Consider the following 20234-nt stretch of genomic DNA (forward strand, 5'->3'; position numbering starts at 1 on the left):
GGCCAATGGCTGCTGGAAAAACACAAGCTGGGCACCATGCCCCTATCCCCTGCTTGCCTCCAGTGCCTGATATTCAAAGTTACTTGGTCCCTGAACTCTTGTCCCCCATTTAGTTAAAAAGGCTAACAGTGGCTGATACAACCTTGGCCTACCCCATCAAATGCGCTTGACAACCATGGATTTAAGGCGCTTGTTAGTTCTTCAATCCTGTTGAGAAGAGGAGTTAGTTGTCTGACTTTTCTGCTTTTAAAAGAGGGATGGGATGCCTGTGGTCTTCCATAGGTTGTTGGACTTCCGATGTCCATCAGCCTCAAACAATATGGCAAGTACTCAGGAATCATGCGCGCTGTAGTCAAGCAATATCTGGAGGGCCCCAGGTTCCCCATACCTGTTTTAAAAGATGTTGCATCTAGTTTCCTATGGCCAAAGTTCCAGGGTTTTTTTTTAATACACTCAAGCACATTTCTATGCTTTTAGGCAGCAAGAAACGAAGAACTAACCATTCTGTCCATGGAGAACAGTACTATAAGTACCACAACAATATCATCAGGCAAGTGATCTACACGACCTGGATAAGAGATGGGGTTGCACAATCAGCTGGCATCAATATTCCCCCTCCCCATCCCATGATGCTATCCATCGTTGGCAGGGGAAGTATTTTATGAAGAAATACTCCTTTTGCAATGCCAGCTGCATGCTTTGTCCCTTGCTCGTTCCGTGCAAAGAGGAAATGGTGGTGGCCGATACTTGTGTTTAAATTATTGCATGCATACACTAAGGAAATATATTACATTTATCTACACCAGGGGTGAGCAAACTTTTTCAGCCGGGGGCCGGTCCACTGTCCCTCAGACCTTGTGGGGGCCTGGACTATATTTTGGAAAAAAATAAAAATGAACGAATTCCTATGCCCCACAAATAACCCAGAAATGCATTTTAAATAAAAGCACACATTCTACTCATGTAAAAACACGCTGATTCCGTGGGTCGGATTTAGAAGGCGATTGGCTAGACCTTGACTTCATTTGTTTTGTTGTATATACCGTATTTTTTGCTCTATAAAACTCACTTTTCCCCTCCTAAAAAGTAAGGGGAAATGTGTGTGCGTCTTATGGAGCGAATGCAGGCTGTGCAGCTATCCCAGAAGCCAGAACAGCAAGAGGGATTGTTGCTTTCACTGCACAGTGATCCCTCTTGTTGTTCTGGCTTCTGAGATTTAGAATATTTTTTTTCTTGTTTTCCTCCTCCAAAAACTAGGTGCGTCTTGTGGTCTGGTGCCTCTTATAGAGCGAAAAATACGGTAATCACTGGTCCTCTAGGATTGGTTTCCCCAACTTGTCTAACACCACCACAACTCCCTCCCCCCCAAATCAGGCTAAGAAACAAGAAAAACCGAAAGTGGACTTGTGTGAGCTCAGTTCTCATACTGAAAACAAATCTATAGGCTCAGAAGCATCCTGTTCTTTAATTTTAACTGTATTTGCTCTGGCTGGTAATAATAATGGTAATTAATTATTATTATTATTATTATTATTATTATTATTATTATTAAAATTCCATTATTTATACGCCGCCCATCTGGCTGGTAGATCTTGGGGTTTGGGTGGGGGGAGGTAGATCCGATAAGCCTGAAGTCTGCCCATTCTGACATAAGGGACCTGGACTGAGGCTCTCGACTTGTTTTATAAATGCATATCCAACCTTTGAATAAATATATCCCTTAAACCCCCACGCACCCACTCTATTGTGCAAAAATGCTGAATGAAGTGACTGCACATACAACACCACTAAAAAACATGGATGTAGTTGCAGCAGCAACAAAGCAGAGTTAAGCCATAAATGTTTTTGTTATGTCAGGATGACGAAACACCAAAGCAGTATGGTGATGGTCCTGTTGTTATGCAACTGGCTTTTTAAGGTGTGTGTTTTTTTTACTAAGCGTGGCAAATGGTGAGTGTGGGCATTCCTGCACCGATTTTCAACTCTGCAAAAAGCATGCAGTCAGAAATGCTGCAGCGCACACACGGCTGACCCAGTTTCGAAACAGCAGTTTATGTGCAATAAGTGCTTCGTGGAGTCTGCAGCATCTGCAGAGCTCCAAGAGTAGTAGCTGTGGTATATTCACAGCTGACTTCAGGGTTTCTGAAAGAGCTACTTCCTGACTCATAGGCTGGGCGAAATAAGTACTGATGCCAGAACGTGGAAAAGCTCCAAAATCTGCTTTTGCAACCTATATGCAGCTTAAGCAGGTATCCTTTAACTTTTGATACTTAGTCATTTCTCTCAGTTAGAACATACTCTTACAGTGTTAAAGCCTGTACTAAGAATGCTGCAGGAGCTTCCCCTATAGCTCTATAGTTCATTTTTCAAGTCTGTAGCAGTTTTAAATTAGATCTGGTTCCAACAGAGTTTACCAACTATGCTTTGCTTCTTGAAGGCATTGAGTTGGGTCGTCCGTACCCTTTCCAAATGCTATGCATAGTGCCGTGCTAATACTACTACTACTAAGGTAAAGGGACCCCTGACCATTAGGTCCAGTTGTGGCTGGCTCTGGGGTTGCGGTGCTCATCTCGCTTTATTGGCCAAGGGAGCTGGCGTACAGCTTCCGGGTCATGTGGCCAGCATGACTAAGCTGCTTCTGGAGAACCAGAGCAGTGCACAGAAGCGCCGTTTACCTTCCCGCCGTAGCAGTATTTATTTACTTGCACTTTGACGTGCTTTCGAACTGCCAGGTTGGCAGGAGCAGGGACCGAGCAACGGGAGCTCACCCCGTCGTGGGGATTCGAACCGCCGACCTTCTGATAAGCAAGTCCTAGCCTCTGTGGTTTAACCCACAGTGCCACCCACGTCCCTTTACTACTACTACTACTACTACTACTACTAAAAATAAATGATAATTATTATTATTTATATACTGCCCATCTGCCTGGGTTGCCCCAGCCACTCTGGGGGGCTTCCAAGAAAGTCAAACATCAAATATAGTACAGCAAAAACATTAAAAACTTCCCTATACAGGACTGCCTTCAGATGTCTTCTGAAGTCAAACAATTATTTCCTTGACATTTGATGGGAGGGTGTTCCACAGGGCGGGTGCCACTACTGATAAGGCCCTCTGCCTGGTTCCTTGTAACCTCGCTTCTCATAGTGTGGGAACCACCAGAAGGCCCTTGGAGCTAGACCTCAGTGTCCGGGCTGAACGATGGGGGTGGAGAGGCTCCTTCAGGTATATGGGGCATAGTAAACCAGAGGAAAGAGAAGTTTGACTTCAAATTGCGCATGCAGATGATTCAGAAGCAACGTGGTGAACAGCTAAAGCTATATGGGAGAACTGGGAATTTTAAACTGTACAAATGTCACCATCGAGGAAACAACCTGACCAAAGTTTCACCCACACACTTTTGCTGGCACAACCTTCAGCCCTATCTGGTGACCAGCAGGGCATAGGAGGAATTCTGGAGACCAAAGGCCTACCTCTGGTCAGCATCTTGTTCTCAAGAGTGGCCAACCAGGTGCCTACAGGAAACCTGCAAGCAGGAACACAACTGTGCCCTCCCGTCTTCTGAATCTCCGCCATTCCGTGTTCAGAGGCATGCTGCCTCCCAATATGTTTCGTCATAGATGTTATTCTCATCAGGACCAGAGTATGGAGGGAAATTTGCCCCTTTCTTCCACAGCTGTGATCGTGGATCCCACCCACCCCTGAACACCACAAAAGTCCCCACTTAACACAAATGGTGGCCCATTAATGTCTTCTGCACCAAGCAGTCACCAGGGCTCTCAAACCATGGAACTGCCTTCCATACGGAAAATCCGTATACAATTTGCGTTTACAGTGATCTAGCCAGTATCTTACTCAAAAACCTTCTTGCTGACTAAAACAAGGCAAGGTTTAAAATTCATGCTTCGTGCATGAAATACACACACACACACAGTGTCCTTCAGCTCTCTATATTGGACAAACAGGCCAAACCTTACGCCAAAGAATAAATGGACATAAATCTGACATCAAGAATCACAAAACAGAGAAACCAGTAGGAGAACACTTCAATCTCCCAGGACATTCTATACAAGATCTCAAAGTAGCTGTTTTACTACAAAGGAATTTCAGAAATAGACTGGAAAGAGAAGCTGCTGAATTGCAACTCATTACCAAACTTAAAACCATGGAGAGACCTGGTTTGAACAAAGACATTGGATTCTTATCCCATTATACATGACTAAGCCATTTCTCACCTTCTCACCCCTTGCCTTTTCCTGTAAGACCTATTACAGTCGTTAAGAGTCGTCAGCAGGCTCATCTCAGCTATCTGCCAATCTCCCATTCCCACCACCCTTCTGAGTAATACCCCTCCCCACCTTCTCACTATATAGAAGGATCTGGCAACTTCTGTTTCAGTGTATCTGAAGAAGTGTGCTTGCACACGAAAGCTCATACCAAGAACTAACTTAGTTGGTCTTAAAGGTGCTACTGGAAGGATTTTTTTTATTTTGACACACACACACACACACACACACACACACACACAATTTGCCATAAGAATAGCTTGGCACCACAAACAACTCCAGCGTTTGAAATCCAGTGCCGAGACCTAATGGTGCAAACTTCTTTTGTCTATGTGGGAGGGAGCTGTTGACACCATTTCCCAATATTTCCCCCCTTTTCTCATGGATAAAATACTGTCTTTGGCACCCATCTAGTTATTAATCCCTAATCCCAAGCACATTTTCCTAAAAAAAACTTGAGTCATTTCCTTTCTGCTTCCTGTTGCATCCTGTCTGTAGCCTCTCCATCAGATAAGCCATTGGCAAAGCACAGACGGAGAATGAAAGAAGGTATAGAGGGCATGAGAAAAGGGCAGCTAGGAAACTAACTGGCACCCCTGGAAGACAAGGGGCCTCAGCAGTAGGGAGAGACAGGATACATTAATGTCTTAGAAAACATTGGCTGCACATGTGTTTTTTTCATGAGCTTAAAGACTGAGCTGGCATAGATTTATCTACTGTTTGCAAAGCACAGACGTCCAACGCTAGCAATATGCATCACACCTCATAACATCTAGTCATCTGCAGATCTGCTTTGGGAACGCAGGCTGCTCTGAGTTTTAGACTTTATAAGCACAGGTAGCTGTGTCACTACAAGAGTCGCCATGCAAAATCCATCTTCTTGAAAACTGAAGATTCACCATTTGATCTTGTCCTAGGCATTTTCTTTTACTCCCCAGAGTTCTACGTTTTGCTGATTTTTTTTCTCAATAGCTGGGTGCAGGGAGCTAAGTGAGATTAAGCCTTGTGGCAAGAAATGGAGGCCTAGCTGCATTCCCCCCCCCCCTTTTATCACAAGAGTAAACACAGCTCTGGCCAGGATTCTCATTTATTCTCAGCTGCAGCACATATAGAATCATTGAACTGTAGAGTGGGAAGGGACCTTGAGGGTCCTGTCAAAGCCCCTGCAATGCAGGAATCTCAATGAAAGAATCCATGACAGGTGGCCATCCAACCTCTGCCCAAAAACCTCCAGTGAAGAAGTGTCCACAATCTTCCAAGAGAGAGCGGCTGTTCCACTGTCAAACGGCTCTTACTGTCAAAGTTCTTCCTGATGTTTAGTTGGAATCTCCTTCCTCGTAACTTGAAACCATTGGTTTGGGTCCTAGCCTCCGGATCAGGAGAAAGCAAGCTTGCTCCATCTTCCATGTGACAGCCCTCTAGATATTTGAATCTCTTCTTTTCCAGGCTAAACATACCCAACTCCTCCAACTAAGCTCCCCCAGGCTTGGTTTCCATACCCTTGATCATCTTTGCCAGACTACGTCCATAACTACTAGTAGCATAGGAGTATCCCTGCAAGGTTAGTAGTCCTCTTCAGGTATTTTCAAGAGAACAGAGAACTCCCCAGAGTTGTGGGTTTCTTCTAACAACCCCACATGGTTACAGAGAAGACTTGCATACCTTTGGAGGCTCCCTACGTGAGTGGGAACCCGGATCTCCAGGCGATAACACCTGAAGGGTGTTAGCCTCATGTTGGAAACCAATTTACACATGAAAATGTCTCTCTGCTTTGTAACTACCAAGCAAGCTCCTAGATCTTCACCAACAGCCTTGGGTGGTAAAATCCGAAGCTGGAAAGCAGATACTGGTTAGTGGGTTGTTAACATGCACAGTATACTTTCCCAGGGTGAACCATGCTAAGGTTACAACTGCTTACTAGCAATTCTTGCGCTCCCTTCTCAGGTGAGGAAGAGGAACCCAGGAAAATCATGCATCCCAGGTAGGACAAAGAACTCTTTTCCCACGCTGAGTGGTCAGGCAGTTTAATCAACTCCGTTTTCATCCTGAGGAAGTGCTGTACACACAGCATGCATTCCTTGTGGACGTTCACATGGCCGGGAGCTCAATGTTTATCATGGCTAGCTTATATTTTTAGCCACAGCTAGCCCTTTAATCTCCTGACGTAGAATCTCACATGGCAGCAAATGCTGATGGTAGATATATCAGGTTTTCCTCTGAGCAGCTCGGCAGCTATTTATGCAGCCGTAAGCTAGCTAATCATCAAGCCCTCTGCTAACATCTTAAAACATGCAAAGGTTGTGGCATCTTCATTATTGAAAGAGGATGAACCAGCAACTTAATTCAAGTTGCAGTAGGCAGCTTCAGTATTTTTATCCCGTAGTTTCAAGGTAACGGACCAAATCACACCTACCTCTTGTGAAGAAGGGACAGTGCCTGCTTGCACAGAAACTGATAAAAGAGCTGTACAACACTGAAGCTTAAAGTCCCCATGCTAACATGGGTTGCTCAAAAGGGAGTGCCTTCATCCCTTTTGTATCTCATTTTAATAGCCAGCATGAAACCTATTGGATCTGTTTCTAGAACTGGCCAGCCTGATGTCTCCAGGAAGTCTATAAACAGTGTATAAAAGCAATGGATCTCACCAACTCTTCCCCGCACCCCCTAGGTATTCAGAGACGCACTGCATCTAAACATGAATGCTTCAATCACAATCATTTCACTATTAGCCATGGTAATAACTATCTATGTACCAAGCCAGTCAAAGTTAATCAGCTGTGTTGAAGTACAATAATTCATTCACCACCCAGCTCAATTTCAGAGCAGCTTGCGAGAAAGAAAAAAAGCAACTCAATTGTTAACGAAACCAGAATAAAAGTAACAGAAAGAATTATATTGAAACTTACTAACAGCAACAAAATCACAATATGTCTCATTGAATTAAAAGACGACTTTTCCAGGTGCCTGGAGGACAGCAGGGCAGGCACCAGGCAGGCCGCCTTAGGGAAGGGATTCCTTGACTAGGTTGTCACATCCGAAAAAGCTCTGCCTCTCACTGACAGCCACCTTATCTCAGATGAGGCAGGAGGGCTTCAGCAGATTTTTTTAACTGTTGGGCAAGCTGATATGAAAGTAATTCATTAATCCAAACACAGAATGGATCACTAATGTGAAAATCGTTGTATTTTAAGCATTGGCCGGCCTTCATCTCCATCACTGAGCCAGCCTCATCAAGGAGGAAAACTCTGCTGTCTTTCCTGTTACGGTTTACCCCGTTCCAGTTGTGTCAGGTAAAAACAGCCCTAATCACTAGCTGTGTAATGTTGCACCCGGTGCTGCTGTGTCCATCTCATGCAACAGACTTCCACTTGCACAACAGAGCTCCATCCCACAACTGTAGCACACACACACCCCAGCACAGACTCAAAATCTGTTCCAGAGGGTTGAGGGACCCCACGATGCAGGTTTTTGGGGTGCACAGAGATGAGGGGAAGGGGGAGTCCTGTTGAGCAGGTGGAACACCATTTGTTGTTTAGTGAGCTGTCAAAAAGTTAAACTGAGGCAGTGAGTGCGAGTTCCTGACTTCATAGAGCAGTGGCTTCAAGCTTTCTGCCCTCAACGATCCCTTACACAAGATGCAAGAGAAAAATTGAGAGTAAGGGGAAGGAGCTCAAGACCTGCTGAGGATAATAATAATAATAATAATAATAATAATAATAATAATAATATATTATTTACACCCCGCCCATCTGGCTGGGTTTCCCAAGCCACTCTGGGAGGCTTCCAACAGAACACTAAAATACAGTAACCTATTAAACATCAAAAGCTTCCCTAAACAGGGCTGCCTTCAGATGTCTTCTAAAAGTTTGGTAGTTATTTTTCTCTTTGACATCTGGTGGGAGGGCGTTCCATAGGGTGGGTGCCACTACCGAGAAGGCCCTCTGCCTGGTTCCCTGTAACTTGGCTTCTCGTAGTGAGGGAACCGCTAGAAGGCCCTCGGCGCTGGACCTCAGTGTCCGGGCAGAACAATGGAGGTGGAGACACTCCTTCAGGTATACTGGACCAAGGCCGTTCAGGGCTTTAAAGGTCAGCACCAACACTTTGAATTGTGCTCGGAAACGTATTGGGAGTCAGTGTAGGTCTTTCAAGACCGGTGTTATGTGGTCTCGGCGGCCGCTCCCAGTCACCAGTCTAGCTGCCGCATTCTGGATTAGTTGTAGTTTCCGGGTCACCTTCAAAGGTAGCCCCACATAGAGCAGGCTGGCCTGGAGGGAGAGGGATGCAGGCATCTACACACAATTCAAGAGGACCACGATAAGGATTAAATAACCGACACAGTCGAAAAATACAGGTTCGGGAGAGGCAGCCCATTCCAGGTGTTCCAAGCATCAGTATGTAGGTGGCTCGTTTTAATATGCTGCCTAGAGCAAAATGCTTCTCTAGCACTGCCAACAGCGAGTTCCAACACCAGGAGGAGTGCGGAGGAGAGCAAATCTGCAGGCAACATTTGCAAAGATTTGCAGCTGCAGTCAAACAGTGGCAATGAGAAAGTCGTCCAAAGCTGTTGAACAGAAGAAGCTGCCATTCACAGAGCTAGACTTGCTGGTGACGTGCTGCTATCTTTTCTGACGCGGGAGCCGAGGGCTCATGTAACAATGCAAAACAAGGGCATAAAAAGCTATTTTTAATAATACCAAAGTCTGTCTGCAAGGTTTCGCTCTTCAGAGCTTATGCGCCTGAACGTGAGAAAGCCCAAACTGGTGATTCTCCAACTGTGTTCAAGTGAGAGGAACAAAGTGAATGCACCAGGTCACATTCCTCCTCTTCTCCTGGGAAAAGTCATTACACAGGGCAACCCTGTTTTTAACCCAGAAATAAACAGAGCCTCAGATATCAGAAGGTGGAGAAGACCAGCCTACACACTTCCAGGTTCCAGGTTCCTTAGCCACTGCCAAGAAAGAGCTGTTTCGTTCAGACATTTTTCACACACTACTTTGGGTACAAGAAGAGAAATGGAAGGAAGCCTTTTTAAAAATTATGCAAATTTAAGAGTTCATGGGGGGGGGCAGGGATTCTTTTTAAGGTGCCCATTACCTAAGAAGCCTATTTTTCATCTTAGCAAGCCTGGCGAGGAAGACCATATTGCCTTATCCATCACCCTCTCATGCATTCCATTAGTGGCACTGCTTTACTGTGAGAAACAAATCCATCAAATTAGGGATGTCAAAAAGCCACGGCCAAAAGGGAAGCAGTAAAATTTAATCAAAAATAAGAGCCAGCTTCATCAGAATCCTGTGTAGCGTAATGCTGACGGGAAGGAAAGCTCTTCTTTGGAAAATGGCCCGTGTGCATGAGGACCCAGTGTCTGGATGCTGGCAAGTGGTCAGCCAAAACGTCAGAGATTCCTACACCATAACTCCTTACATTCCCCAGCCATCCTGGAGTGCCTGGAGGCGGTTGGAGGATGGATGGCAGCTAACAGATTGAGGTTGAATCCTGACAAGACAGAAGTACTGTTTTGGGGGGACAGGGGGCGGGCGAGTGTGGGGGATTCCCTTGTCCTGAATGGGGTAACTGTGCCCCTGAAGGACCAGGTGCGCAGCCTGGGAGTCATTTTGGACTCACAGCTGTCCATGGAGGTGCAGGTTAATTCTGTGTCCAGGGCAGCTGTCTACCAGCTCCACCTGGTATGCAGGCTGAGACCCTACCTGCCTGCGGACTGTCTTGCCAGAGTGGTGCATGCTCTAGTTATCTCCCACTTGGACTACTGTAATGCGCTCTATGTGGGGCTACCTTTGAAGGTGACCCGGAAACTGCAATTAATCCAGAATGCGGCAGCTAGACTGGTGACTGGCCGCCGGGACCACATAACACCGGTCCTGAGAGATCTACATTGGCTCCCAGTACGTTTCCGAGCACAATTCAAAGTGTTGGTGCTGACCTTTAAAGCCCTAAACGGCCTCGGTCCTGTATACCTGAAGGAGCGTCTCCACCCCCATCGTTCAGCCTGGACACTGAGATCCAGCGCCGAGGGCCTTCTGGCGGTTCCCTCATTGCGAGAAGTAAGGTTACAGGGAACCAGACAGAGGGCCTTCTCGGTAGTGGCGCCCGCCCTGTGGAACGCCCTTCCTTCAGATGTGAAGGAAATAAGCAGCTATCTTCTCTTTAGAAGACATCTGAAGGCAGCCCTGTTTAGGGAAGCTTTTAATATTTGATGCTGTATTGTTTTTAACACTTGATTGGAAGCCGCCCAGAGTGGCTGGGGAGACTCAGCCAAATGGGCGGGGTATAAATAATAAATTATTATTATTATTATTATTATTATTATTATCCTGCTTGGTGGCTCCTTGGAATGGCTTTGCAGATGTGAGAACCATCAACTTAATTTCCCTGGCCCCCTGCAGGCCCAGAACAAGAGCCCATGCACGGATCTCTGCTTTGCTTTTTTGTGCGCAGGTAGGAAGACAACTGCCATGGAACATACTCTCCTTACCCTGCCCTCCACACTTTTCATTTAAGTCTGTGTGCATACTGCTTCAAAAATAGATACACACAGCTTTCTATAGCAGGTAACAAGTCAGCTGTACCTTGGAAATCCAGGTACGGCCTTTTGAGTGTTCTTGAACACGAGCCGATTTTGCAACAGCTAAATAAAGCTGAAACAGCTCCAGACAGATGTTACTAGGGTCCCTGGCATGGAGGTGGGCTGGCAGGAGGAACTACACAAGCTGCAGGGGAAAAAACAGCCACCTGTGTGACATGGGGGGGGGGGGGTTACTCAATGCTCATCTTCTCATTCAAGATCGGCCAGTCTGCCTCTTCATGCCACATACAGCTCCAGCAGAATGGAATAGACAGAGGAAGAGTCTGTACCATCTTGCAATGGCTCCAGGTCAGCAAATACTGAAGTTTGTGCTGCAGCAATTTCTTTCCTCCCATCCTGTTACATTGGCACAGCCATCTTGCCTGACTACTGTAACCTCAAGGATGCAAAAACAAAACAAAACAAGGTCTTTGTACAGTTCTGAGATCTGCTCTGGCACAACGGCTGATGGTTACTCAAGGCAGCCCAACTTGATGGACATGATCCAGTATGTCACCCCAACCTCACATTTCTGAAGTGCCTTCCATTTAGCAACTTCCTTCTATCTTATTTTGTCCTGACATGTTGTGCTGCTTGTTTTTGCTATCCACTCTTTACATCAGAGAATGAGACTTAGGACCTGGGCTACACCAACACCTGGGTTGGAGATGAGGGAGCTTGGCAGGAGGCAAAGAGAAGAAGCAGGGAGGGGAGGGGAGCTTGGAGGCACCCATTTTTAGCAGGCGAGAGTCCTGAGCAGATGCAGGACTCATGCGGGCAGAGCCAATATCACTTATGCGCCAGTTCCAGAGCTGGCTCCGGGTCCATTGGAACAAAGCGCAGAGCGCAATAACAACACCTGCAAAGGCAGTTCTACAAATTGCTACATACAGGATTAGCATGCAAATGAACACCATGGAAAAAAATATTAGGCAGCCAGAGACTTGCCCGTGCTGGATCCTGGCCACATGATATGGTGGGACTAAATGCTTTCATTAGCAAATCCACTTGCTCAATAGGTACGCCTCCCAACCCAACCTTTCCTTGCTAGGATCCATGCCCTGTCCACGCTTGCAACAGAAAGGCTTGCCATAGCCCTAAGTATTTTTGCCGTATTGTTATGCCACATGGACATAATTTAGCGACTAAAGTGTTTGTCATTATGTGCGAGTATTGGCAGGGCGTGTGGGTGATATTTTGAGTCCGTGGTTTCTTAATGCAGGTCACGATGTACCCCCGAAGCGGTAATGCTATGCCAACGAACATCCTGCCCTGGCATTTGTTGTGTTCCACGTGGCTTAAGACTGGAATGCTTGCAGGACATTCTTAAAAGTCAAATCCTCAATGAGAAAGCAAGCCTAGCTCTGGGCTACGCCACTTCAGACTGCAGGTGGGGCCGAACATAACTGAGCATTCCTCCATAACAAATACATTTCCATCCATATACAAAACTAAATGTCAAGGAAGAACATGCCAGCCCAACCTTCTCACATACTTAACAGGGTTTATGCACTACTTTATCATCAAAATCTCCGAGCGATTTACATAAAATGGACGTTAAAAAAATACAAAGAAAACTAGATGCTAAAAAGAGGTTGACCGAAACAAACCCCATAAAATTGCATGTTAAAATACATGTCAGATTTACATGTCTTGCCCTAAACAAAAGGGTTTTTAGCAGACACCAAAAACGGAACAGTGGTACCTTGGTTCTCGAACTTAATCCGTTCCAGGAGTCCATTCGACTCTCGAAACTGTTCGAAAACCAAGGTGTGGCATTCAATTGGCTGCAGGAGCTTCCTGCACTCAATCGGAAGCCGTGGAAGCAGCGTCGGACATTCCAAAAAACGTTCGCAAACCGGAACACTTACTTCTGGGTTTGTGGCGTTTGGGAAGCGATTTGTTTGGGAGCCAAGTCGTTCGGGAATCAAGGTACCACTGTACAGTGGAAGTACCTGCCTAATGTCAGTGAGCAGGGGTCCCCAAAGTTCAGGTGCTTTCACACTGAAGATACAATCCTTGCAAGTGTGTAATGAATATTATGCGGCAGATGTAAAAGTGCCGGTTCTGCAGATCGGCGCTAACTACACTTTCTGGAACATGAACAAGCCCCACATGAAGTGCACTGCAGTGGTCCCATGCTGCAGTCACCAGTGCCTGGACTACTGTGCTCAAGCTATTCTGGGCCCAGAAACAACGGCAGTTGTCACAGCCAGACCTGGTTAAAGGAGCTCCTAGCCATCACGGCTACCTGAGCTTTTGGTGGCAAAGCAAGATCCAGAAGCACCCCAATATTGACCTTTGGCCAATCCAGTGGTACCTCTGGTTGTGGACGGGATCCGTCTGGCTGGTCAGATCCTGAGGTTTCAGCAACCTGAGAACCGCTTCTGCGTATGCGCGCACGGCAAAACCTGGTAAAATACTTCCGGGTTTGCCACGTGCACATCCCGAAGTTTACATAACCAGAGGGTTACGTAAACAGATGTTTGACTGTAGTCAGATTCAGAGCGAGACTTGCACTCTAGTCTTCATCTGGCTTGCTTCACTGCCCCTAGCTTTCCATAATACCAGTGAGTTTTCTAAGAACAGATATTCCTTTTCCTACATGGAAACTGTATGAGCCCCCACCTACAGGTCAGAGACACAGATTTAACACTTCAGTGGGAGAACTACAGATCTATAAGGTGTGTTTTAAAAATTTCCACCTCTCAGATAAAATCTGAGAACATGCAGCGAGGGCCTCAGAAACTTGGACGTCTCTGGGTGTTGAACACTGTTCAGGGCTCACCATGCCTTCTCTTCACTCGAGCAGAATGATGCAGAAATAAGGAAATTCTCTTTGTCTGCAAAAATGTATTGAGGTCACAGGATTTTTGTTGCCCTCAGCACAGAATACGGGATTATTTCAACACCGCAGTTATATAGCCTGACTACTATTATCTTCTAGAGTTCAAAGGGCCAGTTTCTCGCGTCACCTGTTCAATTACAATAGGTAGCTCTGGAACTTGTCCAGAAAATGATGCACACAATAAACGCTACGTTATTAGGCAGATCACCAAAATCCCAGCTTATCCCTGAACTGCTGCACACTCTGCCGACAAGTCTCAATGCAAAACTTCACATGGCTAAAGGTAAAGGTACCCCTGCCCGTACGGGCCAGTCTTGCCAGACTCTAGGGTTGTGCGCTCATCTCACTCTATAGGCCAGGAGCCAGCTCACGGAACGCCGTTTACCTTCCCGCTGGTAAGCGGTCCCTATTTATCTACTTGCACCCGGGGGTGCTTTCGAACTGCTAGGTTGGCAGGCGCTGGGACCGAACGACGGGAGCGCACCCCGCCGCGGGGATTCGAACCGCCGACCATGCGATCGGCAAGTCCTAGGCGCTGATGTTTTTACCTACAGTGCCACCCGCGTCCCTTCACATGGATAGGAGGAATATTTACAAGCCCAGGTCAAAAACAATTGGTCTGTTGACAAAAGTCCCAGTCAGGGGAAAAGGAAGAGTATAGATAAATGTTAAACAAACTAACAAACTAAGAAACCAACTGACTAACTTCTGAATGAAAGGGTTGGAGACTCACAGCACAATTCATCTGTTTATATAAATAACGTTTCAAGTTATCAAGTTATCAGTAGAGAAATGACTCATTCAGGCAGATTAAGAAAGCATTTTGTAGCATTTTAAACATGTATTTCCAAGATACATGTTAGCTTTGTGGTGTGGCGAGTCAGTCAGGAAGCAAAACTTGCTTAAGCTGCGTTTTGTTTTCTGTTTTCTTTCTTTTTTTTACAAACAGAAGTGAAAATGAAGCAACCGCGTTGAAACACCAAGTTCAGATCAACAGCTCAGCCATCAGAAGCCTGACATCAGTGCTTCCAAAAGAGGTTTGCAAGCTATCTGGTATCACACGTTACTGGTCTCTGCAGCTACAGCAGGCACTGTGATTCTCCTGCAGTTTGATTTCACCCCTGGAGGCGCACTCCATTGCCTCTCAAGATAAACGAATGCCAACAACAATTTACAACGTATTTCTGCATGGCTCTTGCTACGAATAATTTGGGCTATTCCCTGCTATACAATGTTTCTGCTCTGTGAATTAAATATGACTACCCTCGAGTAGGACAGCATTCTAAGGTGTTAGAGAAGTAACCCAGACCACTTGCAGGGGGAAACACACATCTCAGAAATATTATTTAGACCAGCAGACCAAATTTAACACTAGTTTTAAACTAACAGCTTAAATACCATGGCCAAGAAATAATAGGAAACTATTTAAGTGTGTTTTGAATCCAGAAAAGTAAGGATGTGCAGCAGTTAAAACAGGCAGGGGAAGGAAATCTATTTTACAAAATTTACACCCATTTGTTTAGTCTCCGTTTAACCAGATGGCCTCACACTGTCTTTGGAAGTTTTAATGAACTTTCCAGGAAAGGAGTGCCTTAGATGCTTAGCACTTGTGCATACTTGCTTGTTTAAATACAATGAACACACTTAAATAAGGCACTCTGGTTAATGCTCATTGGTCACAAGATGCGAATAGCCCTTTGCCCTCATCCAGCAGGTTCTTAACTAAATATTGATAATCTTAAAAACAGGTACATCTGCTTTTCAGCTGTCTACATGTACAGGGTTCATGGGTCAAACCCACCACCCTAAATCACCTTTTTTTAAAATAGAATATTCCTCCTCCTCCTGTGTCCTCACTGCCACCCTGATCATTATAAGTTGCAAGTCTGCAGGCAGACAGGCAAATCTGTCCTGATACTGAACAGCCCTAAGCCTGGAGGCACTTTAGGAATACGATTTCTGCAGCCTCATCCTGCAAGGAGCAGGGGGCTGAGCCCCTCTGCTGTGTCCTCACCCATTACGCCATGGCCCTAAGAGGACTCCAGGATAACTAGAGCTCCTTATGCGCATCAAATTATGCACACAAAGCAGCTGTCTCCAGTTTCATTTGGCGACATAAATATTAGTATGGTGATCATTGAGCTTTCCAGCTATCAGTCACAAACTCTAAGATCTGCCCAAATCAGAGGATAAAAGAAAGTCAGAGAACAGGGACTCCAGTGTCATTCTATATCCCCACTGTTTTCTTTCACGCAGAGGTGGGGGGCAGCAGAGAACCAAGTGTGGCTGCCTCTTCCAGGACCCACTTTCTTCTAAGGGAGACATGTGCCTCCTCCAGAATAGAGGTGTAGCTATCACAAAGCTGGTGCTTAAGTAGAAATTGCCTGAACAACTAGGATGTTAAATCACAAAAAAGAGGCTGTTTGTCTACAGACCTGGCAAAGAGCAACAACACATAGACTTCTGAATCATCCATCTGGGACCACCGCAGCCAGCATCCAAGAAACACACAGCTATCCCTTTACTAGTAAACATAAGCCAACAGAGAAAATATATCATGCCTTCCTGAAGAGTGAGTATGGCATTCAATCAATCAATCATCACATTTCTTTACACTGTAAAGACACAGGGAAGGAGCACTTGCTAGAGAAGGTTTCTGATGGCACAAAGGCCACTGCTGCTACCAGGGTCAATGAGAATGTCAGCTTCCACTTCTCCAAGACAGTTGGTGTTGACATTCCACTACTTCAAGATTCACCAAGTTACTTTTGCCATCTCCCACTCTCTATCAGAAGAGGGTGGAAACAAGGGCAAGCAATGAATACAGAGGCTCTCACATCCCCTGGACACAGCTCAGACTGTTCCCAGGTCTGTGGGGCTCCTGGGCTCAAAGAGGTCCAAGTCCCAACACTGCCTTGATGGACGTGCCCAGAATTACAAACAGCTTGGGCCAATGCCAGCCATATAGGGCTTGCACTATATGGAGGTGGGGGTAAAAGATGCCCCATCCTTATTCACAGAGCACTGCGGCCAGCGACAGCTTTGAAGTTAGACGCTGTGCCACTTGTCTTTTCTTAACTTGATGCATGTGTCACAACAAAAAATAGACGATGCTAATGCAAAGCAAGTACAGTGGTACCTCGGGTTACATACGCTTCAAGTTACAGACCCCGCTAACCCAGAAATAGTACCTTGGGTTAAGAACTTTACCTCAGGATGAGAAAAGAAATCGTGCTCCGGTGGCGTGGCGGCAGCAGGAGGCCCCATTAGCTAAAGTGGTGCTTCAGGTTAAGAACAGTTTCAGGTTAAGAACGGACCCCTGGGGACTTCTGGGGTGGCGCCATCGGCAATGGCGGACTCCCTCTGAACTGGAGGGACTAGCTCTGCGTGAAACGGGTCTTTTCTGCTACGGCGAAGCGGGGACCCTGTTAAAAATCACAGGCGGATGAAGCCTGTGACCATGGGACTCGGCAGGCACCCTTAGCGCCACCCCAACCCGCAAAGGAACCCACTAACGGGCTCCGAAGTGAAGAGGGGGAAGTGGCGCGGTGCTGTGAGTCAACTGCTATTTCCGTGGAGCGAAGCCGCATAGCCGTTGCCGAAGGGCGCTGCCTTTTTCCTGGGACAATTTGGCTTCTAAAATAAGCACCCGTGAGTACTTAAACTTTGAACAATCAGACTTTAAATAAGGACTTGTGAGCAGAAAGGAATTGGACTTAAAAATTTACTTTAATTTGGTACTGAAACGGGAAGGTCTAAACAGGAAGTCAGCCTTCCGTTTCTTTGTAGACAGAATAAAGCAAAGACAACGTAAACTAGAGCTCAGAAAATCGCTTCTAAAGGATTGGCTTTCATCATTTAAAATTGTTGAACCCCCCTTCGGCAGCAGGAGAAGAAGGGGGATCTTTTTTGGACTGTTTAAACCTGCTGAAGTGAGTTTAAAGTAAAGTAACTTTCCACCGTCCTGATCCTGGAGCGGGGTGTCAGGACTGAAGTTTGAAGCTCATTGACCAGAGACAAACGTTTTTGACAGTTAGCTAAAAGAAGAGAAACATAGTGATTCCATTGTTTCCTTTCGCATTTTAAAGGAACAAATATTGACAAAATATCTCAAAAAGGATACTTTGTTGCAAGAACAAATAGAAGTTCTCCCCCTAGAGGGAGACTGTGAAACTGTAACTAATTCCAGGGAGCTTGCAGCTGTCACAGATTACAATCGTGGGAATGGACTTGTGACCTTGTAGGACAATGTATTCAGAGGCTCTGTTGTGTGCTCTCTGTAAAACAAGTGCCCTACTGGAACAGTTAAATGAGAAGACGGATTTGATGACTAATGCGGTCAGAACTTTTGAACAGGCAGTGGGAAACTATGTGGAGCCCACCCAGGAATTAGATCAGGAGTGTGTCCTGACAGAGCAGATGAGAGAAGAGGATGTTGCTGAATCTTGGGCGCCAGAGATGGAGGGAGCTACGGCCTTGCAGGAACATGAGCTTTTGGATTTGACAAATGAACTTGGAAAAAGCCAGATTTGGAAAGATAAAATTTGGATTGGTTTGGAAACGGGGGGTTGGATAGACCCCCCTATGCAGGGATGTTTGGACTTTCCGAGTCTGGCAATGGGCCGTGAGATGTTTGGAGCTGTGGGGGCTCTCAATTTTGGAGGGTTTCTGAAACATGTTTTTAAATACCACATGGAGTTGAGTTTGGACTATGGAAAAGGGGCTGATTTGTTGAAAAGGGTCAAAAACATCACCAAGCTGGAGTTCCCATGAGTGAAAGGAGAATATGAAGAAGAGCTGCGGAAGGGACATGGAAGAGACTTAAGGGCCTCGGATATAAGGTTACCAGGTTAATGCGCTAGATCGATGGGATAAAAAGGACTGACAAAACCCGGGACCAGGAGGAAGGGACGCTGGATGAAGATTGGATTGTTTTTATTTCTTTTTTTTTATTACCACGATTGTTTTATAAAATTGATGAATGTTAGAAAAATGTTGGAACGAAATTACTTGGCTCTAGCAAAAATGTTTAAAGAATTAGGTAAGAATATTATGGTTGTGAGAAGTCGGTAAAAATAAGATTTAAGTTTTAAGTTTTAAGGTTTTCTATAAGATAAGATGAAAATAGATTAAGGTAATGTAATGACAGAATATTATGAAATATGGAAAGGATTTGCTGCGATAATTATTAACTAGGATCCAAAAAAAGGGAGGAGGAGGAGGTCAAAGAAAAAAGGTAATGAGAGTTGAGGATTCAAGAATGATGGATTTATTTTTGTCTGTTTGTGGTGTATTTTTGTTTTTTGAATTTGTATTGTTTGATGTGGTTTGTTTTTTTTGTTTTTTGTTTTTTCTTTTTCTGCTTTGTTTTTTCTCTGTAATTCAAATTTTTTTCCCATAAATATCATTAAAAAAAACAAAAACAGCTCTGAAATGAAGCAAGCTTTAAAATAGACCAGCAACAAAATAAAAAATACTTAGCATTTAAAAAAGAAGAAGAAAATAAAAAGAACGGACCTCTGGAACAAATTAAGTACGTAACCAGAGGTACCACTGTACACATGAGAAGCACTGGAATTTATTTTACGCATCTGCTCCCAGTTCCTGCCTCAACAACATTTAATGTCAAATTCCTATTGGGTATCAGAGGAGCATTTTCTACAGCAGTGAATGCAGGTTCTGTGTGGAAAACACACTACTGCAAAAAAGATCAGAGTTTTCAGGAAATTAACTGCCAGGGTGGTCAGCTTCACAGTTCTGGAACACGGCATTGACTGACTGAACCACAGCATACTGGAAGTTGGCCAGGGCAGAGCGATCAGATAAAACCAAAGGCAAGAATGGGAGAAATTAAGTGCACAGACTATCTTCTTGAGGTTTGTCTTTAAATTTGCCCCTCCCTTCCAGTTATTTGGCACTTGATAATGGACTTGTTTTGAAGTCACTGGGCTTTTTTGTTTTTCGTTTAATGAGCCAGCAGTGCGTGCAACAGAAGGCTCGCCAGCTGAAGAGGGAAAATATGCAGGGTCAGCAAAACACGAGTGTCATATTCGGCTACAAAAACATTACTGTTCCCCTTTAAACAAAGGCAGACAAGTTAAGGGAGACTCCAGCGAAAAACTCCACTTCTCACCCCTACTGAAAGATCAGTACAACTTGATATTGATCACCACGTCAAAGAAACTTTTAATATTTTAATGCTACAACCATGAGTACATGGAGGTTGCCATCAAATGGTATGAACCAAACTATGCAAAGGATGATCTGGATACCAGGACTCAGGGAAAGGGGGGTGGTCCTTCTTGGAGTTCACACTGAACTTTGGAGGCACATTTGCAGCTACTATCGCAAAGTGCAGTGTGAGATGAGGTTCTGAGGATCCTAGATTTGAGGCAGGGAGCAAGGGACTCATCAGGTTCACCACACAGGGAAGGACACCTTCCACGACGAAACAAATTTGTGGATCCCAATATCTGTAATGTGCAAGCCAAATTTACGTTTAGAAGCCTTTGGCTAGCG

At 45.2% G+C, this 20234-nt stretch overlaps 1 protein-coding gene and 1 long non-coding RNA gene across 9 annotated transcripts in view; one reads left to right on the forward strand and one right to left on the reverse strand.

The window, feature by feature from the left end:
• The window catches only part of SLC45A4 (solute carrier family 45 member 4), a 120721-nt gene that overhangs the window by 49784 nt on the left and 50703 nt on the right, over positions 1 to 20234 (reverse strand). The window lies entirely within an intron of this gene.
• On the forward strand, positions 1686 to 16950 carry LOC308468920. Its single transcript, XR_013981943.1, has 4 exons — positions 1686 to 2249; positions 6229 to 6265; positions 7476 to 7574; positions 14665 to 16950. It is a non-coding gene; the product is annotated as an uncharacterized lncRNA (long non-coding RNA).

The sequence above is a fragment of the Podarcis pityusensis genome (genome assembly GCF_964106645.2).
Source record: "Podarcis pityusensis genome assembly, contig: HAP1_SCAFFOLD_122, whole genome shotgun sequence".
NCBI classification, from domain to species: domain Eukaryota; kingdom Metazoa; phylum Chordata; class Lepidosauria; order Squamata; family Lacertidae; genus Podarcis; species Podarcis pityusensis.